Source organism: Anas acuta, chromosome 3 (assembly GCF_963932015.1).
Source record: "Anas acuta chromosome 3, bAnaAcu1.1, whole genome shotgun sequence".
In the NCBI taxonomy this organism is placed as follows: domain Eukaryota; kingdom Metazoa; phylum Chordata; class Aves; order Anseriformes; family Anatidae; genus Anas; species Anas acuta.
In genome coordinates this window covers 57,041,433-57,065,546 of record NC_088981.1, presented here as the reverse complement: position 1 = coordinate 57,065,546, position 24,114 = coordinate 57,041,433, and the positions used below count along the sequence as shown (strand labels likewise).

General features: G+C 38.4%; 2 long non-coding RNA genes across 2 annotated transcripts in view; one reads left to right on the top strand and one right to left on the bottom strand.

Moving 5' to 3' along the window:
• Window positions 1–24,114, top strand: part of LOC137854172 (uncharacterized) — a 41,437-nt gene that overhangs the window by 532 nt on the left and 16,791 nt on the right. The gene's annotated exons all lie outside the window — the stretch shown is intronic.
• LOC137854171 (uncharacterized) overlaps window positions 1–24,114 on the bottom strand; it is a 61,322-nt gene that overhangs the window by 23,404 nt on the left and 13,804 nt on the right. The window contains exon 2 of the long non-coding RNA XR_011094998.1: window positions 23,855–23,938. This is a non-coding gene — a long non-coding RNA (uncharacterized lncRNA). The remainder of the gene's footprint in view (window positions 1–23,854; window positions 23,939–24,114) is intronic.

Sequence of the window (24,114 nt, the reverse complement as noted above, 5' to 3'; positions counted from 1 at the left end):
TATCACCCATGTTAAAGCCAGGCTTTGTTCAAATCAAGGTTAAACTTAACATGGCTTCTCTATTGGTCTTTTTTTTTTTTCATGTATATCAAGAGTTTATTACCTTTTGCCATGTCCAGAAGCAGCTGCTATGTCCGTGTGTAGTTCAGCTTGTATTTAGGAAATTCAAGTCTTTATTATTTCAGAGAGAACACTTAGTAACAACTAGTTAATATTGTGGTTTTTGTTTCGAACGCCTCCTCCCTATTATAAGCTGTTTGTAAATTTCTAAACTGAGTATTGTCTTGAATTCTACTGATACAACTTCTGCCCCAATATGATTATTTGATTATTTATTTAGACCTTGAACACAAAAGAATTCTTAACAAATCAGAGAAAAAAAAAGTACATTCCTTTTTGTTTCCCTTTTACTCTTTTTGCATTTCCTTATGAAGGAGATTTGAAAGGTGTTGTTTGACATAGAAACAGTATTCACTATGAACCAATGAACCTTAGTTTGTTGGAGAAATAAATATTTCTTATGCTATGCCGTAATTCTGAACTTTAGAACATGATCCAGTCATTAAGAAATGCACTGCAGCATAATAACTCCACATAGAGCTATAAAATTGAAAATAGATGTGGAAGTCTGGTGATGACAATTCTTTTATTTTCAAGGAATAACTGTGCAGACTTCATTTGTATTAGCTTTTTAATGCATGTTACTGAACTTTCTCTCAAATTTTTGCCCTCCGTCTCTAAAGATTTTCTCCTCCTCTTCCATAATTTACCTAATATAATGGTTTACAACAAAAGCAGACCATATTTAATCTTACTGCTCTTAATACCCTTTCTCCCTTGCAAATTATACTCATATGATTGCATATACTACATATATCAGTGGCATTCACCTCTAAATGTCAAATATATGTGGGCATTAGCCACTCTGACCATGCATGTTTGTAACAGACATTTTGGCATTTAATATCTCTGCTGTCTTTTCTGTGCCCAGTAATTGTGTTTTAAATTCTTTTGTATTCCATGTACAGAAACATGGATTATTTCAAAATCCCTTATTTCTCTCTCAAGAGACCAATCTTAATTGTGTCCTTTTTTCATTAAATGTTACCTTCTCTACCTCATTGTGTTATTTTAAATCATGGTATATATTAGTTGTGTTTTGATGGACGGTTGCCCAAAACACCAGAATGATGTTTAAATTACTGTGGTCAAACATCAGCTGCTTTTTCCTGAGAGTGCACTTCCTCCTCTTTGTAAAAGTATCCCCTCTATTTCTGCTCAGCTCCATGGAAGAGAACGAGTAACACTTACCACATGTGTACTACAGATTGACATTTATAAATAATCATTTTCAGAAAGTGCAACAGCTTTGCCGCTATGATAGTCCAGACCAGTTTTCTTCAGTGCGGGTGTTTGGGTCTGATGAGGTTGATGTGAATCCTGCCAGGAGTTAAGATCAGGAAGACTTGAATGATGGCAGAAGATTAAAGAAATTCTAGTTTTCATTCCTGCATTCCATTTCATCTAACATGTATGTTTTATCAATCCTTTTTCCTTTTTTTTTTTTTTTTTTGGAGACCAATGAGAAAAGATTGTTAGTACTTGCAGAAAAACAAAACAAACAGCTGTAGTCTACATCCAAATATTAAGCTGAATGTAATTTAAATATGCTGTAAATATTTCATTTTGAATCAATCTGTTAAACTTAATGTGCATCCCTCCCATAACCTTTACCTTTGCATATATCTTTACAAAAAGTAAAGACTGGCTCTGTGCTTGCCAATGCAATACTAGATTGAGGTAGCAAGAAAGGGTCAAACTTCCAACTGATCAGAAGCATCAAGGAAAACTATTACTGGGTGGCCTGATATCCATTCTACATTGCTCTAAAGCCAGGTTGGGGAGTATGGAGATATCCTTTGGAAAGTGAAATCATACTCTGTGAAAACCTGCTTAGACATAGACATCTCTTGTTCAATAAATGGCCTGAAGAGGGTGAGTTCCTGATCCAGGAAGGAAGAACATAACAAGGAGTGGTGGAGGAAGAGCAACAGCTCACATTTTACTCAGTGCACAAAAGTCACATCCTTCCTTTTTTGTTGGCTAATATTCTACTTTGGTCTTCATCCCATTCTCTAACATCAAATGCTCAGCTACTTTTCAGGTTTCTGTTTCAGGCATGCACTCTCTTAGGCTACCTAAAAAACCTTGAGTTGCAAGATTGTGGGAGCTGGACTAGACTACTCATAACATAATGTGAAAACTGACAGTTTGAGTCACATAGCCCATTGTGCATTCAACTCAAAGCACGTTCGACCGGAGAATGTTGTTTTTTAGTAGTCAGTAGTCTTTTACCAAAAAAGGATGGATAATTGTATAGTGCATTACACTTTCTAGATGTACACTTTGCTTCTCTGGCTCCCTTTTGAGCAAATATTTGGAAGCTTTGGTATGTGCCTATGTCTTTATTAGCTGCAATTCTAAACTGTGTGTTAAGGCAATGATATAGTATGGTTTATTCAGAGCCACATATTGGGGAAGTTATGCAAACTGGTGAAATTTTGCACAGTAAGGTCATGATTTGCACTTTGACCATATAGGCACTACAGTTTCTTACACAAAGTAATCAGTGAGAACTTGCAGGAATTGCAAAATGAGTCCTGAAACATACTGTTCTTGTGCAGCATTAAAAGGAAAATAAGCTATGCATATTTTCAATCTGGCAAAAATCTGGCAACAACATTAGAATGCTTGTCTCTAGCAAAGCATTCAGAAACATTTCAAGTAAACAAAGAGAGCAAGCAGCAGACTAAAGTTGATTTACAGTAACAAGCAAAAGCCAACAAAATGTAGTTAATCCCTGTTTATTGCTAAATATTTTGTTCTACTATTATTAACTAATAATGGGCACCAAAAGCCATACGTATAATACCTTAGGTTTGCATACTATAACTACCTGGATTTGAATTTTCACAACCGTCAGTTGATATGGATTTGGTTTGTTTTATTCATGCCTCCAATATATGTATACATATAGATACATGTATGTAATATGTATATTATTATTATTTGGAAAAATATTTAAATAGAAGGATTATGAGAGTTATGCTTTTGTTTATCCCTGCAATGGAGGACCAAATAATAGTAGTAGTCTCTCCTCTCCTCTCCTCTCCTCTCCTCTCCTCTCCTCTCCTCTCCTCTCCTCTCCTCTCCTCTCCTCTCCTCTCCTCTCCTCTCCTCTCCTCTCCTCTCCTCTCCTCTCCTCTCCTCTCCTCTCCTCTCCTCTCCTCTCCTCTCCTCTCCTCTCCTCTCCTCTCCTCTCCTCTCCTCTCCTCTCCTCTCCTCTCCTCTCCTCTCCTCTCCTCTCCTCTCCTCTCCTCTCCTCTCCTCTCCTCTCCTCTCCTCTCCTCTCCTCTCCTCTCCTCTCCTCTCCTCTCCTCTCCTCTCCTCATCTTCATCTTCATCTTCATCTTCATCTTCATCTTCATCTTCATCTTCATCGTCTGGGTTTAAGTTTTATAAACCCCAAAGCAGACATAGGCTGGTGCCAAAGTCATCAGTGTTTGAGCTTTACATTCATTCATGGTCACCCTGAGAGGTTTAACAGAGGAATTTCCAGAAGAGCGAAGTGCCTGAGAATTAAAAGTCTTACTGAACTCAATGTGGTTTATCTGTACAATGCTGGAAGAGGGGGCTCTTATACCTGGCTGCTTCATAAACAACCTCTGTGAAAAATTGGAAGCAAAAGTCTAAACACAATGTACTCCAGTAACTGTCCCTCTCACTATGAATCCAGCCCTGGAAGTAGGACTTCCTGTCAGCATCTTGCAAGAAGAGTGGACAGGACCCAACCTGAGACTAAGCTATTTCATATATCTCATGTATTGTGTCAGAAAGTGTTAATGATCTAGTTATTGTTAGGTGAGTAACCATACTAAAGACAATGGTTTCTTGCGTAAGTACCTGAAAGTTAGAGGTGAAAAGTGGCTCTTGGAAGTGGCTCTTGTTAAGCTGAGAAACAGGAGAACCTGTTTAAGAGTTTTGTGTATGTGAGAAGACTGGTAGCTCTCTTAGTGCTACATGTATTTTTATTAAGAGTTAAACTAACAGAAACAGTCATCAGTTAACTGACAGAGCTAGCAGAGAGGTTGGTGGGAAAGAGGAAGACAGAAGAGTAGAAGCAGCTTGAAATGACCTTCCTATGTGTGACATTTCGACAGTCTCAAAATGGGAAGATGTTACTGCAGGAATGAGGAAGCAACTGGTCAGTGCAGTTTTGTCAGAAGACTGTGAGATTATTGCACTTCATGACTTAGGTAGTGCATAGCAGCCAGTTGTTTTACTTTGTTAGGAAATCTCTCTTCTCTTTTTAATAAAATATAGTTGTTGCTATTGGTTCACATTTCCAAGTGGGAATTAGCTCCCTGAGCACCAACAGTGTCTTTTGCTTCTTGGGCAAGGGGCTGAACTGGGATTTCACTAGTAACCCAATTCAGATGAGATCAGTCCCTTATTGGTCTAAGGAGAGAAGTTACATAGGATGGCCAATATTGGCTTACCTATTTGTTCCTGGGAAGAATGGCAGGGTGTTGAGGAGACCAAGCCATTATGACATAAGGCAAATCTGGCAGTAGGAAGCTAAGTCCACTTGAGTCTAGAGTGTTGCACAGACACAGTCTTACCTACTTTTCAAAATCCAACCCTGGGAAGATTTGAGGATTCTCTCATTCCTTCTCTCATGTAGATTCTTCCTTCTCACCAGTTGCAATATTGTATACTCAGAGACCTTCATACTCTCCTGTTTACTCAGATGGAAATGGGAGATGCAGAACTTTGTACTTATAAAACCCCACTCTCTCTCTCTCTTTTTTTTTTTTTTTTTTTTTTTTTTAATTAGAAACTACAGTCCCCTCCAAAGAAGGCATTAAAGTACCCATGACAAGGTGTATGGGCAGGCCTCAGTCTGTCAGGAGTTAAAACTAGCTCCATCAGCTGGAGGCTTACCAGCCACAAGCTATTAGGATTGTCATTTCCCCTCAGGAAATACCTGCTGGTGTATCAAGGGTAATTGCTAGCAGTCAGCTGTATCCCCAGGGGGTGCATATATAAAATCATCAGGAAAATAGTGAACTGTTCCTGGTAGGAGGCAATAGGTACTGTGTATATGTATTTTGGGTGTTTATCTTAATGAAGGGTCTTAATGCAATGTGGGCTTTTGTTTCAGTTTTAACCCTGGTTGTGACTCATCTATAGTTTTCTGCTGAAGCTTGAATTCTACTGACTCTTTTTCTTATCTGAAGCCACCACTTGCAACATTGGCTGGTTTGTCACAAGTATTCTCCAAAACAGAGTAGATAATTATAGCTTCCTGAATGGTTTGGTGTCACTATGTAGTTTTGCTTCTAGGATACTTGAAATAGCATTCCCAAATACCCTTCATATTGTTATGCTCCTGCCAGTCTTTCCTCTCACAAAAGGAGTAAAGCCCTTTGCTTTCCCGAGTCTTAGTTAAACTATCCGTGAAGCAGGTATATCAAGTAATGCTTACTTATTACCTTTTAAAGCTCTTTCTAAAATTTATAAAATTCAGCATTATAAAGATGAAAAGTGAGGCAAAGAAATTCATAAGCACTCACGCAGTCATTTTAAAGATTTGCTCCCACTCCTGCCCAGGCAGGGTTCTCCCCTGAATATCATAGCCCATCAGTTTCAGCCTGTCTTTACTTCCATCCTTTCTATAGTAATAAAGTTCCCAGTAGGGCAATAAAGCCAGACACTGGATGTACTTTATCCTACCTGAACCTTGTCAATTCCCTTGGATGTATCGCTGTAACATGACTGAAAGCTCAGGCCTTCAATCATGTTACCTGTGCTTTTTCCCCTCCTCCAAAAGTTTTCATTTGGCAGCAACCTTACTAGAAGGCTGTCCCTGCCTCTCCATCTCCTTTCACTCCCTCTTCCTGCCTAGAATTTGTTGCAGATGTGTTTGAGTATGACCAACTCCCTCTTTCCTAGTGAGAAACCTTGCATTTGTCAAACAGTGAAGTGAACTTCACTTGGCTGAGAAGTTTGGGTTAGGTGCTTCAGGGATGCACTCAACACCTGCATAGCTCTCCGAAAAAAAATAGTGAAATCTGTCATGATCGGGTCATGAACTAACCACAGGCTAAAGTGCTTTTTGAAGTAAAACCAACATCAAAAAAATATAGCTTAATAGTGTTCATGAACCATATGATAATAAGTCATAGCTAGGAAAAAGGGGATAATTTAAGGGATAAACTGTTCACAGTACAGGTGCTTCTCCAAAGGAGTTTTTCATCAGAAACTGAGGTAGGCTACAGAAGTAAACTGTAATTACTTATTGTGTGAGAAAAAATCTCCTCTCAAACTGTTGTGGTTATCTTATGACTGGTGGGGCCTTCTATGCATCAAACATTTTAAATACTCAGTTTATAAGAAATTCTTAAGCTTCTGCATGTATATAGGAAATATGTCATCTGCTTTATTCCATAACTCAGAAAACTACGAGGTTAAATTCTGAAAGAGTTCTCATTTATAAAGTTTAAAAAACTGGAGAAGGAAGTCTTTTACACCCCAGGATTTTCAGTAGATAATAGTTTTCCTTTTGCTGAGTATACTCTTCCTATAACATTCTGTAGGATAATCAGAAGAGGACCAAGGAAGATATGATTTGTCTAAGATTGGCTAGTTTATTTCTAAAACACTGTGTTGAAATTCATTGCCTTGCTGAAATTTGTGGGTGGATGGGATCTATTGATGGGAAGAATTGAATTCTCTCCACAACACAGCAGACTTTTGTGAAAATGGATCCCCTTATAAACGGTCCAATCCTCTCTCTGAAAAACAGATGCCAGAAGCAGTTGTGGGACATTGTGCTTCAGCTCTAGAGACTTCCATTTCTAAGAATAGAGTAAAAGATTCATTATTTATCTAAAAAAGGCCTTTATGTTACAGTTCAGCGGCTGCTGAACAGCCGTGTGATCTGTCTTGTGTAATGCCCTTACCCCCTCCTTTCCCCATTTGGAGAAGAGTAGAGACTTGTACTAGCGCAGAACACAGTTCACTGTCTATTGTACTCCTTCACTCTGTTTATTATGGTCCATTAGATAAACATGGTGTTGAACAGCCACTCAGCTGCTGATATATACAGCAATGCTGATAACATGCTCTATGTTTAGAAGGAAAGCAGTGAGTCGCAGACTATGTGGGATATGTTTACGTATATGTGTATGCTTTTTCCTCAACAACAGAGTGTTTCCATCACAAAGTCCCTCTGTCTGAGGAAACAGGCAGTTTTTAAATTGATAGTCTTTTATCTTTTGTGATGGGTATTTTTTCATGTAGCTTCTCACAATATTGCCTTGCATTTCTGTGTCTGGGTAAATGAAGTGAGATACAGACCCCTAATCTTTCCTGTCTCCTACAGGAAATTGTAATTTAAATACAGAAGGAAGGATGCTACTGGCTAAATATGCACTTTACATGTGCTACTGTGTCAGAATTTCTGTGTATACCAGGCAGCTGACCTCATTCAGGAGCCAAGCAGTTGAACAAGTTACATTTTACAAAATCACCTAATCATATTTTTCAAAAATGGTTTAGGCACTTAAGAGCCAAGATTTGAGAATGGGACTTATCTATTCCAAAGGCATACCACTTTGCTGTGTTCTGTGTTGACATCTAGATATGTACACAGCCCAACACAAAAGCTCCTCTTGTGCTTCTGAAAATGTCACCCAAAGCACACATTACTCTGAAAACCGTGCTCTGTGGAGGGCTGGTTCAAGATCAGTGAGTACAAACTTGGAGAGGACAGGCCAGGGAGGACTGACACTGCTGCCAGTGTGGAAGGGCAAATGGTCATTCAAAGCACAAGATGATTATACAAAGCACCAATCAGAACACTGATGTTGTCCTTAAATTATCAGAAATTGAGTCTTATTCTCATTTTGCACATGAGAGAGGATTTGAATTTTGCTTTTAGCCCAGGGTAATAGGTGCAGCGTGGCAGGAGTTCAGCATCACCTTTCACAGGCCAGCCTTTTATTGAGCAGATGTCATGATTAGATCATCACAGTGGAAACAAAGATAGTGACTAAACTGATGTGATTACTGCCTGTTTCTTGCTGTATGCTGGATAAGCTGCACACACGGTGCATATTAAGAAGTATAAAAGTTCTGGTAATTCCTCTGAGGCTTCATGAGAAATGACCAGGTTCTTTCTGAAACAGCCTATCATGTAATGCTCCAGAGGAAAGCAGTAAAATAATGTGTCCATTCAAACACACCTTGCATAGTATTCAAATACTCATTTTAAAACACTTGGATTGCAGGCTACTATGCTGCAAACAAACAAACAAAAGCAAAAACAAAAACAACAACAACAACAACAAAACAAACAACAACAGCAACAACAAAAACACACCAAAAACACCTAAAATGTGATGATGTGATGGTTCATTACAACAGAAGGACTTTGGTGACTGATGTACTCTCTTTCTTTTTTTTTTTTTTCTTTTTTCCTCCCTTCCCCCCATAATTGTGGTGTTATTAATAAACCAAACCAAACCAAAAGCAATTCTGTTGAACCTTTAAACATTTCAAAGTTGTTTCCATGAACTCATGCAAAAGAGCTCAAATTGTCTTTCAAAATCTTCCTTACATATACATTCAACTACAGCGAATCTATCTTACAGCTTGTTTTTCATTACAATGCTTTTGATTTCATGTAAAAATTGTATTGATCACAGTGCAGGTGTGTTAGTTGACAAGAGTGACAAGAGTACTAAGAGAAATGACAGCCAGAAGTTCCATGCCTGGTGATGGACACCAATCCATGTACAAGTGTAGAGACACAGACTACCAGCTCTGCCTTCGTCCCTGCTTACAATGTAAGGTGAAACCTCTGCCTCCTATGGCACACAGTGTAACAATGGGAAGAATACACAGAGACAAGCATTCAGGAAGGCACAGCTCTGGGTGGGAGATGACCTCTTCTTGCTATGGATGCTTCACTGTGGAGGGCTGTAGGCTGGCTGAGCCAGGGAGGGCTCTGACTCAGGGTTAATCAGTCCCTGTGAGCATGAGTAATATGGGTTGCCTTGGGTCCAAGTTACAGATGCTATCAGTGCTTTCCCTCCAAATCACAGAGAGTTTAAAGACAGAACAGGAGAAAGAAGAAATAGATGAGGAAAGGACAGGAAATGTGAGAAAAGAGAGTATTCTAGCCTAAGCACTGAAATCTCACTTGGCTGTACATTCTCGAAGTGCAGCTGCGCCCTAGAAGGGTAGTGAGGCCATGGCACAGGGGCTGCAGTGGGATCATCCCCAGGAGGGGAGGGACTGTGTGTGGCAGGCCCTGGTCTGCTCCCAGCCATGGGGTCTGTCTCAGGCAGTGCCCAGAAGGGTTGGAGAGAGTCGGGAGAAGCTTCCAGGGCCCTCCAGAAAGTAGGAGAGAGTGGTGGGGGCTTCTCCAGCCTCCTCAGTGCCAGGCCAGGAGGGAGCAGCCCTCAAATGTTGGGCCTGGAGATGAGCTCCATCCTCCAAACTCCCCCTAAGGGGAAAAAAATGGTGTAGTCCTGGGGGCTTCAAGCTCGGGGAGGTGAGAGCATGGAGAAACTGAAGCAGCTGCTGTGTGCCTGCTCTCCCTCACAGCTGCTGAGTGGCACCTTCAGAACTGCCTGCAACTGCAACACGGGAAGCAAAACACCAGGGGAGGTTCAAGTTGGAAATTAGGAGACATTTCTTCTCAGAAAGAGCAGTCAGGCATTAGAATGGGTTGCTCAGGGAAGTGGTTGAGTCACTGTCCATGGGGGTGTTTAAGGAAAGGTTGGGCCTGGTGCTCAGGGACATGGTTTTGTGGGTGATACTGATGATAGGGGGATGGTTGGAGCAGATTGATTCTATGATTTTAAGATTTAGCAATATACCCCATGTAAAATTTATATTAATGCTGTTAATTTTAGGCACACTATTCTTACTAGGAGGACCTACTTCCAAATGATATCAGATCATCAAAATATCTGCAACTAGGCACTTATTTTGCTCTTATTCCCTGATTTCCATCCAATCAGATGTTTCTTATATCTGATGGTCTCTTTTACAACAAGTTGCTTAGTGTAAAATATTCTTTCCAAGTACAATTTGCATCAGTACCTTTCTTCTGACTTCTTCAGCTGACCTCCTGCAATGGTTATAAAGTTTGGGCAGGGAGAAAAGGCAGTCACACATAGGAAATATCCCAAGTGTATTACTGATTGAATGTTGAGTTGCACAGGATGCTTATTGTCCTTACATGCCTTCCTAATGACAATAGTAATAGTATACAGTAAATCTAAACTGTCATTCATGCACAGGAAAAGTATGACCAGAACAGAAGCAAGTAATCCGAGGAGTTAGTGTTCATATGCAATCAAATAGTATAAATCTTCTTTCTCTACAGTAATCTGAATGAAGAAGAGTTCATCTCAATAAGCAAATGCATTCAGAGTGTAATATGATTCTATTTAGATAGAGAAGTCAGTAAAACAGTATATTAATTCTTGTTTAGATGGCAGTGCAAGATTTCTTCATATCTTTAGGCAGTGTCAGTTATTGAAGTAATTTCTAGTTTGGTTTTATTTTCACGTGATTCACATGATAACACCTACAGCTTTTATACAACACATTTTTCTTAGGGCTGTCCAGGGCTGCCAAAATTAGCACTGTTCATTAACATGGAATGAAGATAGATAGAGGAGTAGAGTGATGGACTGGCAAAATACAAGCCAAAGTAAATCAAGGCATACCTTATAGTTTACAATCTCATGAAAATTTACATTGGCATTTAATTTCCCATCATTCACTTCCTAGTTTCCTGCACGCGTAAGGTTGTGTTCTCTCTCCATACTCTTTTCTTAGAAAAAAATCAAATGAAGATCAGTAACAGGAAAGAAAGATTTCTCTTGGATACTGCAAATTCTATATGACCATGATGGGAAACTGACCAGAACTGATATGTCGTTGTCTGGAAAGATCAGGAGTAATGCCAGAAACATTAAAAGCTTGAGCAATTTCAGTGATAAATGCAATACACTGTTGATTAAATCCATACATAAAATGATAATTTGCTTTTATGACAACTATATGTACAGCTGACACAGTTCTAGGTGATTCTACTTGTCCCCTGTGTACTTTTCCTGGTCTAAACAGTTCCTGTGTGCCAGTGGAGTCTATACTTTTAAGAACAAATGCTTGAAGATGGTGAGTATCCTCATAATTGCTGCTTTCATGCAGTTTAATAGCTGTATTTTGTACAAACATTTGCAACTGGAAAGACAGAACTTTGGAGATATTTGGAAGAAAAGGTTGTACATTTAGAATGACCACTAAAGTATATTCTTGACACCAAAAAGCCAAGAACGCCAAGTGCATAGATTCATTGTCAGTGCATTTCCCATTATGTAAATGGCACTGTTTTGACTGCACTGCATAGCAGTGTACTTTGGTGTGCAGCATCTTGTAGTTCCAATGAAAGATTTCGGGATTTGGCCTTGAGGGAATTTTTCTCGACTTCAAGATCTGATTAACAAAGGCCAACCGTTAGTCAATAAATGGTCATTTTTCATCAAATAATATGTTTGACAAATCAGTTATTCTGGCATTCAATCAGTTTTTTTAGGTTGTTCATCAAATGTATTACTTGACATAGAAAACATTTGTCAAACAAACATAGTTGATAAATTTCTCCAACATTCTCTTGTGTCTTTATCTACCTTACAGTTTTGCTTTACAAGAATCACTCCACTCCTTACATCCTCACCTGCTCCCCCTCCATCACCCTAACAGAAATAGGAATACATATTTTCCTTGTCATCACTTCAGTGTTTCTTCATAAAGTTTTGGAAGAGGATATAAGCAAGAAAAGCAAAGATTGATTTTTTAATCTTTCATTGCAGCAGTTCCTTCTAAAAACACCACAGTGTTAAACAGTTTATATATGACTTTAAGAACCATTGGAGATGCTGGTGGAAGTGGAGAATCATTCTAACTCCATTAAAATTCGTGGTAACATGTATATTATGATATTGTGTTAGGGTCACATATTGGAGGTCGGTATGGTACAAGCAGGAGGCTTAGGGAAATAAGCACACATCTGATTTGCCTGTTGAGATCGGGCAGGCAAAGGATGGGTTGGATGACACCATCCATTCAGTGGAAGCCTGACATAGGCTAAGGCAAGCAGAATGGTCTTACAAAATGGGGCTCTGTTCCCCGAGAGTAGATTGGATGCTGCTTCTGTAAAGCTCTGAAATATCCCCTGTAACTTCTGCAGGCTGAATTTTGAGAGGAGATGTTCTATGTCTGTTTGTGTGTGGGGAAGTAGTGGTGATGAGAATTAAAGTCTTTCCAGAGGAACTTTGAGTTCCTTATTCCTGCATGCTGTGAAAAAACAACAACCAAACCAAACCAAACCAAACCAAACCAAACCAAACCAAACCAAACCAAACCAACAACAAAAAAAACAACAAACACACAACAACAAAGTCCCTACTCCCTACTGTCCCTAAGAGTTTTCCATCACTGGACTGACATATTTATTTTTAATGTATATCTTTGCCTTCTAAAACACATGCAAAAGAGACGACCTGTCCACTAGGAATCCTAATATTCATGACACTAGAAATTCTCATGGATACTTTATCGAAAGCCTTTATCTACAGGGTCACAGCTGCCTCCCTAGACAGACTGTCTGGCACTAGCCATTTCTGTTGGAATCTGCAGTTAGAAGACATTAGTATATAATCCAAACAAAAAAAAGGCAAAGGGCCAATTGTTATGCAGTGTGGTTGCAGCCAAGACATACTGCTTAGCTTTAGGTCCAGTGAGTGGTCCTGTTTTGTTTGGCAGTAGAGGTGCACACCAACTTTAATTTCTGAAGAATGTCTTTAATAAAGAAATCTGCTTTCTTCAAGTGCCTACATCCTTAGAAAAGGATCATGAAGAAGAAACATGATCTTATGTTGGCTTACATATTTTGCCCAGCTTCCTTAAGAAATTGACTTATCAGTCATTTTATCTCTTCTGTCTGTAATCTTCCCACAAGCAAGCACCCAAGAGCCCAAATCTTTCCTGGCCAGTAGCTGTGTAACCCATTAATCAACTTAAGAATTGTTGGTAGAAGGATAAAAAAAATCACCAGGATAGATGGTATGCAATGGCTAGATAGAAACTGTAAAGAACATATGGGGAGAAATCCTGTGTGAGTTGAGTCCCTCATCCATTCTGAGAGCATCTCAGTGGCCAGACAACACACATGTACTGAACATCTGCTCAGGACAGCATAGCTCTCAGTCAGACAAGCCACATAATGGTTTATGTGTAGCAGGAGAAATGAGAAAGCTAGGTGAAAGATGGTGTTTTGGGGTAGTGGAAGGGACTGCAAGCATTAAGAGAGAGAATTAGGTAATTTTATTATGAAAGGATTTTTTTTTTTTTAATAAGCAAGGAGTTATGTGTTGTGCATCATCCTGTTTATCATTGCTGGTGTTCCATGCAGCCCTCCCACAGGAATGCCTGTTCACAGGATGTATTTAGATTACAGTGATCAGATTCCATCATACTGTTCCACACTGAGACTCAAAACTGTGTTGCTTGTTTTAATTTTCATCAGAAATATTAAACATTGCCTATATAGATGCATAAACTCTTCTTTTTTCAACTAAGGATACAAACAATAATATATTTTCCTTAGATTTTCTTTCTGTAAAACTAATTGTCCTCTAATTCAGTATTAAAAGCACTGACTTTTATTATGGGGTCAAAGCTATACAGCCTTATGTAATAGTGACTGAAATATTGGAATAGCTCTGTACTGTCAATATTAACTCCAACCTTGACTTCATATGCCTCTCACCATTAAATGTTTTATCTTACATGTCTTACAAAGCTTGTTTGTTTTTGTTTAATTGGATCTCCAGATGGAGAAAGCTGGAAGGGTTTTCAGAGACTGCCATGTAATTAACTTCACTCATCTGGGCCTTGATGTTGTAGCAGGTTTTGACCATCAAGCAGTACCAGAGATTTACTGTGGTTGTATCTACCTTCAGAAGTTGCTCAGAAAGTTAGTTACTTGCGATAACAACCATAGAAGGCAAGCTTTTTAATGCTGGGAGGTATGTCTGTCATTAACTAAAAATTTCTCATAGTCTTGTAGGAGGGCTCTGAAGATATTATTTCTGCAGCTAGTGCTTTGGGTGTTAAGAGGATTGTCCTGGAAGTCATTGGAAGGACTATCAGCTTATTTGATGATCTTAGGCTCTGTGTAAACAACAAATGGTGCCAGCAGGTACAGTGCCTCTGAATTGGAAGATCTCTGATGATTGGTTCACACTCCAAGCCTCATCCCAAAAGTGTAAGCATTATAAATCCCTGTCTAACCATGTGCATGGGATGCTGGCAACCTAGACTGTCCAGAATATGTCAAGCAGCATGGTCTGGCCTGTTTATTGCTGCAAAACAATCAACACACATATGACTGGTACAGTAAAGACTGTGTTTCCTGCATGCAGAAGCCTGGCTTCTGGAGGTACATGCAGCTTCTTGCAAATGTTGCATATTGGCAGTAAAGATGTGGACTGGTCGCAGCAATCACTTCAAACTGCCATTTATCTCTAGCAGCTTGCAGGCTTCAGGATAAGGTCAAATCTGTCATACAGCAATGACTCCAGGTGATCTTGGACTGTTTTGAGAAGACACCAGTGATTAAAACTAATGGTAGCACAGAGTGGGTCCAGGGCTGAATTTTCTCAAAGCCAGCTTAAGTTTAGCAGCCACTGCGAAATGGGATGGATGTCCTTGGCTAGTCATGTATGCCAAAACCTGCATCCAGAGGGTCACTTGGATCAGCAGGACACCTTCTATCCAATTATCAGACAGGCAGTGGTGAAAAAAGATGGGAGCTCTGTTTGCAATGAGTCTCACCAGTAGACACTGGCTTTTCTTCTTGCCTGAATTTGCTAGTTTTCTCTGCTCCTACAGTCTTGTTTAGAAACTTTAGTGCTCTCTGAACCTGTGGAATTGTTGGGATTCAACTTGTTTTGATTACAACCACCTAAAATTTAGGCATATAATCTCATATTTTGCAGTCAATGAAAAAGAGATTATTTTTTGCAGCATGTAATTCACCCTATGAATCTTAGGCACCTGTCCTGCTATGGTTCACTGTGCCAAATCTAGCTTTAATCCAGCTAAAGCTGGATTGTAAATTTCTAAAGAGGTGGATGATGCTCTCTGCCAAAGCCTGTGCCTGTGTCTGTAAAATGGGCATGACCGGGCATAATGATGAAACTTATTTTCTACATCATCAGTAGAAGTCTGGCCAAATACAGCTGATACCACTACTGTGTGCAGTGACTGAGATGAATGTTGAATTCTTGGTCAGGAAAAGCAACCCACACAGGGTCAAGAAAGAAACTTTATATATTGGGGACCGACCATCTGGTGGATGCTGTATCAATGTTTTGAACTCCAGTTCAGTCTTGCATGATATTTCTGAAATGTAACATATGATTGGTAATTATCCAGGAGGGGAAATGTGAATACAGACTGGTTTTATTTCACCAAATGAGTTCCTGACTAATTAATTGTCACTGAGATTTTTTATTTTGTACATCTATAGATGCCCTTAGACTAAAATGCTGGCTTATGGTTTCAGCCTAATCAAGTGTGAAGACTGTGTGGAGTGTTTGTGTCCTCACCTAAAGTGGTTCCCACACCCAAACTGTAGGATGCTTCTGTTGAGAAAGCTTTTTGTGAGGTATATTGCAAGAGAGTGACTTTCAGCAAACAACAGTTAGTCTTTTGGCAAAGAATTCAGGGCCTAACTGCATCCCCAGAAAATTATATTAAAGTTTCCCCACCATAAAGAAGACTTCATTTTCTAACCTGTGACAAACTGATCAATTGCTTTATCTTGGTAATAGGTAATAGCAAAAGATCCAAACTCTGTATATCCCTATTGTCTATTGTGTTTTTCTTGGGATGTTTCTCTTCCTTGAGTAAAGAGAACTAGCATTAAAGGTCATCCTCATGTGCTATGGACTGCTTCCTACTGGAGGTAAGGTAAAGCTTAGAAGAAATATGTTTTTATTTTTTTTTTTTTTTTTTTTTTTTCTTTTAGCACTGTAACATAGTAGACAGGGTTATATTTTAGCCTTACAGAGTTTATAAATAGCTGGAGGCCATCGAACCAAACAGAGAGCTTCTCTCATATTTGCTGACATCCAGTTCATATGGTGTCAACTAACTTCATTTGTTAAGAAATCTTGCAGCACCAGATTTCTCTTCTTTCCATTAATTTGAGGTCTCATGTGGAGCCTAGTCTTGGCCTGCCTTGTTCCAGGTAGCTTTAGAGCCTACATTGAAGCATCTATGAAGAAGGGAATGACAGACCATTTCCTAAAGTTCATTGCCAAAGCTGTGGAAGAGCCAACAGTTCCTGTTTGCATCTCAGCAGACAGAACTTCAGGAAGAGCAAAGTCACCAAACAGACAAAAGCAAAACCATGGCATGTACAAACTAGTATGGCTTGTGTCGGCTGCTGGGTGTTGAAGCTCTAACTATTTACAGCTGGAGCAGGAGTCCATGTTCGGGAAAGGCTGAGCCATAGTGAGAAAAACAAACAAACAAACAAAAAAAACAGCCAAGTGGAAAGTGGAAGCTCTGAGATAATAGCTAGAGAATTCTGGTGGCATCCAGAATCTTCTGAAGATACAGAGCAGGAGTAGCAGGACTAGACCAAATTGTCAAATCCAGGGAAACACCAGGGAAACATTGGCATGGACCAGATAGTAATGAAAAAAAAAAAAAAAAAAAAAACGAAAAACAATACCTGTATGGAAACAGATTGCCAAAAAAAAAAAAAAAGGTTAATTTTACACAATGTGAGTTTCAACCAGAGCAGAGCTGTGCATGATATTGCCACAACAGTAAGTTGGAGACCTCAATACAGATTTATGGTGCTATCAAACCACAGTCTTCGTTTTACTAACTACTCTGTCTGTTTAATGGTACTTAAGGGCTTTACTGCAGTTGGGCATTTTATTGTGTTTAGACATGGTTTTAACAACTGAGTTAGCTCACATGATGCTGCCAATTGCAGTCAGAGCAGAGAAATATGTTTTTTTTTTAGCACTGTAACATAGTAGACAGGGTTATATTTTAGCCTTACATAGTTTATAAATGGCTGGAGGCCATTGAACCAAACAGAGAGCTTCTCTCATATTTGCTGACATCCAGTTCATATGGTGTCAACTAACTTCATTTGTTAAGAATTTTATTTAAACAAGGTAAAAAATTTCTAATTGAGCAAAACTTTAGAGTGTTATTCCAGCCTTGAATGAGTCTATTGGAAAGCAGTGAGCTGGGAGAAGGAGACAAGGACAAAATAAGAAAATGCAGACAGACCCAATCTAAAATCAAAATTATTGCATCATGAACAACTAACTATTTTCTTCTAACTGTTCTTTTTTAAATTGCTAAACTTGTTTGAAAACTAATAATGTGTCTTGCTTGACTTTTAAAGGACAAGATCATTTTAATTTTAAAGGATGAAAACAAAATCTAATATTCATGCAAGGAAGAGAGGAAACTTAGCTGCTGTCCTGCAGCTTCCATGTCAGCACAGGAGTGATATGCTCTGCAGGAAACTGATTCAACTTTTTTATGAGCCATCAATGATTTATTAGAAATTGCAATGTTCTTCCCAAGAAGCATTTTTCATTGTGTGACAGATGACATACTGCACTCATCTGTAGTGCTATTGTCCCTCTCATCCCATGCTCTCTTCCCAAAATACTCTTATGCAGCATTGGGTATGGAAGTAAGTTTGTGGCATGCTAGTGTAATACCTAGTTTTCCTAAAATCAGATGGCAAGAAGCATACTTTATATACTTTAAATAGGGCAGAACCATCCTAAATTTATCCTAAAAATTACAATGTAAGGTTACTATTTATTATTAGCCACAGATGATTATTTCAGTGGTAGCTTTGGCTTTATTCAGTAGTAAAGCTGTCACCAGCTATGCACAGTGGCCACTCTTCTTTTCAGTAGCCAGCTTTGGGCAGTGGATCAACTGAATGCCTTAAATTCTCTGTTGAACCTTGGCAGTATTATGGAAGAAGCCTGCAGCCAATTCATGGGTCCCTGGTATAGCTCCAGCAGCTTAACAGATGGATCACTAGTAAGTCTCTTCTCTATTTCTCTGTTAAATATTCATGGAGCCAGCATGTATATAGGCCCAAACATGCCCCTGGAGGTGCCAGCAAGGGTCTCTGATCTGGGGAATATGTTAAATTGGCCAGTAGAAGTCTGAGGGTAGAAATGTTTTCTGCAAGAATCCATCCTCGAGTGCAGAACATGGAGTGACAGCCATATGTGCAACTGTGCTGGTGAATATGTCTGCAGTGCATGCTTATACAATCTATTAATAGGCTGGTGGCATACTGAATGTTAATGTGGGGAAACAGGGAGTGAAAGACAATAAGGAAATGCCTTGAAATAAGTTGAAGCGTCAACCACAGTAAAAATTTTCTGGTTTGATTGCAGTGAAGTTCAATAAAAAATAAAAACTGCATTCCCCACCCCCATTAGAATACTCATCTCTTATTTTCAGAATGCACTGCTGAAAACATTACTAAATGCAAGCCCATACAGCCCTGTAAATAGCTTAGTGTTTTTAGATCCCAGTCAGAGCGAGAATTATGTTTTCTTCTTATATTTAATAACAACGTTGAAACAACAGCCAAATATACCTCTGGAGTATTGGGGTCCATATATAAGTATCGGGTTGCCTTTTGGGGCTCTACTGCATCTAGATTTTTTTCTTAACTCCGAAATATCTACAAAGCCTTAGGATTGCTCTTTTAAAGGCTCCCTTTGGTGAAATGGAGGGTGCAGTTTTCTGACCTTGACAACTTTCTCTTCTATTTCTGTTGCTATATCAAAGAGAGAGCTTATCTCTAAGTTTCATTACAAATGTTGCAGGAAAGTGGTTTGCAGTACTTACAGTGGACTCTACTGCATGGAGTACGTATGAAGAAATAAAAAAATCCTGGGAAAGATCATACCTAGTCCCTCTTGAAAGCTTTGCACCGAATTCTTTGAAACTACATAATGCTGGCCAGCTACTGTACAACCAATATTACTGATATCATCAATTTGAATAAAGGTGAAATATTTCAGGTGAATACAAGCCTTTTCATAGCATGATAATGTAACACGAACATGTTGCAATGAAGAAGCAAACATTTCTGTGTGTTGTACTTTAACCCCAGCAGGCATCTAAGTACTACACAGCCACTGTCACTCTCCCCATGTGGGATGGGAGAGAGAATAGGAAAGGTAAAAGTGTGAGAACTCATGGGATGAGATAAAGACAATTTACTAGGTAAAGCAGGAGCTGTGCATACAAGCAAAGCAAGCCAGGAAATCAATTTGCTACACTACTAGGTGGTCAGCCACTTCCAGGACATCAGGGCTCATCAGACCTAATGGTTTTGTGGGAAGACAAACTCCATTACTCTGAACATCTTCCCTTTCCTCCTTCTTTACCCCAGCTTTTATTGCTTAGCATGATGCCACATGGTTTGGGACATCCCTTTGGCCAGTTTGGATCAGCTGTCCTGTCTGAGTCCCCTCCCAGCTCCTTTTGCACCACCAGCCTCCTCACTGGCAGGGCAGCACAAGTAGCAGAAAAGTCCTTGACTGTGCAATCACTGCTCTGCAACAAACAAAAAACACCAGTGTGTTATCACCAGCACCCTCAACAAAAATCCAAAACACAGCATCCCACAAGCCTCTATGAAGAAAATTAATTTTGTTCCAGCCAAAACCATGACACTGTGTCTGCTAGTGGCATGATAGTCTTAGGTACAATAAACGTTTAAATTACGATGAGATACCTGGAAACGGCTGCATTGCAGACTGTTCTTTTCTTTTACTCAGTAGTGTAATGTTTGATGCTTCCTAAATTAGGCTAGAGCTGTTTCCTCTTTAGCCTGGGGTTCATATGGCTGCCTAAGTTGTTTACCTCCGAACCAGTCCTAATACATTTGTAGAGTAGCTACATTAATGACAGAAAAATAATGTTCCAGTATGATCTTATATTTCCCCAAATAATGCAGCAGAGTATGTTTCCAAAGACTAGGGCATAGACTGTGCAAAAACTCTGAGGTGTTTTAAATAGCACTCAGATACACTTAAAGTATTTATCACAACCTGAGTGGTATAGCATGATAATTCTTTAAGATGCAGCTTTAGGGATGTAATAAATTACACATTGCAGCTAATACACAGTTAAACATTGTATCCAACATAGTCTTGTGGTTCTTGTAGCCCAGGAAGATCTTTTCTCTGTGATGAATAGAGATATTTCTGAAAAGTAGTTGTTCAGTTAGCTCAAGATTAACACAAACTAAATATTTTTGAAAATGAGACTGAAGTATTTATACTGAATTTCAGTTACAAAAGGGGCTGTAGAGAGACATGTATCAATGAAAGGAGACAGTACAGCAGAAGGAGATAAAACTGAACACTTGTAAATGAACATGCTTGAAAAAGTAAACGCTTATATACATTGAATATTTCTGCTGTTTTTGCAATCAGCTGGGAGGGGGAAAGAGAAATAAAGTAACCCAGAAAGAAAGTTGTCTTCTTTTTCCTTCAGTAAAAGTTTGTTCCTTGTGTTTGATTGTTTAGACCTTCCCTGATTTTTTTTTTTTTTTTTTGAGAGAAATAGTAAATGAAAATTGGTATAAAGAATGACAACTGACATTTATATTTAATCTAAGACTGGAAGTATGATTTCAAAGCTTCTCAGCAGTTATGTTTAATTTCTTTTGCTGGAGTGTATGACTGGCACATTTTTGAACCACTGCTTGTTTGGGATAGACTGCTTTTATTGCTGATTCCATTTGTGACCATGACCATCTCACTTAATTCTTCAGATTTCACTATGTCTATTAGAAAAATAAGTATTCTTGCTTAAATGTTTATATATTGAAATGTTGAATCATAAAAGCATGGATTAGTGACTAATTACTTATTAACTGTATTAAAATCTTCAGTCAGAAAATCCCCTTTACACAGAACAAATCCCCTGTACAAAGAACATATAAATCAAGAACATAATGTCACTTGTGCTTTTGGACAGGAATTTAGAAAGTATTCTCTTGCATAGAACCATAGAATGGTTTGGGTTTGAAGGGACCTTAAAGATGGTTTAATTCCAACCCCCCTGCCATAGGCAGGGACATGTATACTAGCAACTGAAAACCTGTTTTTCAGAAATGTTAGGTACCTCATCTTAAACATTTTTTAGAGTGTAATTTTGTTGACCTCTCTAAATCTCGTGGCTTGAATAATTTATAACATAGAGTGAATAGAATAGGTTACTTCTTAGTGAAAATGAATCTAGTAAATGAAATTTTCTTTCAGGTCTGGTATATATCCTTGCTCACTGGATTTTGAACTCTTCATCTGTTTATTTCTTTACATAAGTAAGATACATATATATATATATATATATATATATTTTTTTTTTTTGCAGTGGCTATCAACTGGAAAATTTCTGTTAAAGCTAAGAAGGAAAACAGAAGGAAACAATTATCACGTTCTAGCAAAATGAACAGAATTTTGAAACACATCATTTAGTCTACTGTGAAGTGTTTTATTTCTGGTCCCTTTTTTTTTCTTTTTTTTTTTTCTTTTTTTTTTTTTCTTTTTCTTTTTCTTTTTTTCTTTTAAATAAACAACGACCATTCCAAATTTAGAAGTAGATTGTAATTGTAGAATATATATATTTTTTTCCTTCTGAATAGTGAAAAAAATATGTTGGTGTCTTCAGAACATCTCCAACATTTTTCCCAAAACCCGACCTGTTCCTGCAAACATCTTTGGCTTTAGACAATCAGTTTTTAAGAGAGAAGCAAGTTATGGAAAAACTCTTGATATTTTTTTATTTTCAGTAGTATTTCATTAGTATTTATTTCACAGTTGTACTGTTTGTTAGATAAGCGAGAAATGAACTTCACAAACGTGTGTTAATTATAGTACGTTAAGATAAGCAACAGAAAGTTCTCATTTCCACTTTGGCTGATACCAAAATAACTTATCTTATGATATTTTGACACATCTCTTTAAAACCCTCTGCTAAATAAGGAAGATAAAAAATAAATGTGAGAAAACAGCAGAAGAATATAATTTTTAAAATGAGTCAAGAAGCTTTAAATTCATTATTCTAGCCAATGGTTATGATTAGTTGTTCAGTAGGATTGCATTGGTTCAATTACATTATGTCATACTCCATGAGAATTGACTTACAGTACCATAGTGTCTATGATCTACCTGCAATAGATAATATAGGATACACACACTCACATATAAACCTCTTTAAAACAGAATAATATACAGTAAGAAGCTGATCTGCTTACACTTTGGTTCAGAATTAGTTATTGTCTGCTCTTTCTGGTGGATGATCCAAATACATGTATCCATGTATAACAGCGAACCTTTTGGACAGGGGGGAATTATGAAGTAAATATATATTGCAATGTGTTCTAGGATCCTGCTCCCCTCATCATCCTGGCATGTGTCCAGGATGGCTATACCACATTAGGCTGTTAAGGGTACCATGGTCAGGCTAATTTTCAAGGAAAGCAGTGATACAACAGAGAAACAGAATGCAGCATAATTAGGTCTCATTCCAGCAGGAATCATGATATGACTGGAGAGCTCACTTGGACTTGCACATCTGAAGCATTCCCAGGTCAGTGACCTATAGAGGACAATATTCATAAGGACCATCTAGATCCTTAATGAAAATCTTAAATTACTTTTAAGGGAACCACTTGAAATTTGGGTCAAGAGGCAACACATATGTCCAAGCACAAAAGGAATGCAATAGGATTTCTTTTCTGCATTCATTTACGCCGTGAAATTGTTTTCTGCACTGCTGTGATATAGTTCCTTCCATTATTCTCTCAAAGGAATCATAGTCTCATATTTTTTCCCCTTTGGTGTATTTGGCTTCCTGCTTTAATCTAATTCTCACAGCTCAGGGGAATCATCAGACCAGGCTGAGATTTGTATCTTTTCGGAGAGCTCATCAATAGTTTACATAATGCTGTGGCAGGGCCAGGGTTCACACAGCTGGAGAGGTACTCGGCAAGAGTACTGAGTTAAGCAGAAAAAGCCTTCTTGAGAGTCTGAACTTTGTTTAAAGATTTTTTTTTTCTTTTTCCTCTTTTTTTTTTTTTTTTTTTTTTCTTCCTGAAAAAGAAGCCAAAACAACACAAAAGCAGTGTGTGCAGGTTTGTTGGCAGCTGGTGTGCTGTGACTGATGATGCTTATGTTAATTATGCTCTCACTATTACCATGTGATCCACCCATCTGGTTTTTGAAGCCAGCTGTTTTCCTTTATCTTGTTGAACTACCAGTTATTCAAGATAGTGACCATCTCTTTGTGGTGAGCAAGGAGTGAAGGTAGTGCAATAAAACTCTGATATAGGGGTTGCATTGTCAGATTCAACTAATCAGTCTAAAAAGCCAGGAAAACACAGGTTTAGTTATGTTATCTTTTCCAGCTTGAATGTCTTTAAATACTAATTAAGACTGGACCAAGAATGTGTTGAATATTTTAAATTGTCCAGTTTTGTACTTCCTGGAATTCAGAAAATGTTGTTGAAATTATGTTGTTGAAATGTTGACCATTTTCAGATGCTTAATAATGCAAGTTTTAATACAAACTGTTTGCCACACAATTCATACAAATGCATTTTATTCAATTGACTTACCTTGTTTTAGTTTGTGACTGGTTACTTAAGTCATGTAGTATTCTTGCTTCATGTAATATTCTTGGGCAACCCAGACTTTTTAGCCTAGAAAATAGTGGACATTAAGCACTGTCGTTTGAATGGAAATGGAACACTGGCATTCACATGAAGAGCAGCCATTCAGGTGGTTATGCATATGCAAAGAAAAAATCATGTTCGTGTAAAATGAAAAAGGGGCATTACCACAGCTAAAACTAAACTAAACTAAACTAAACTAAACT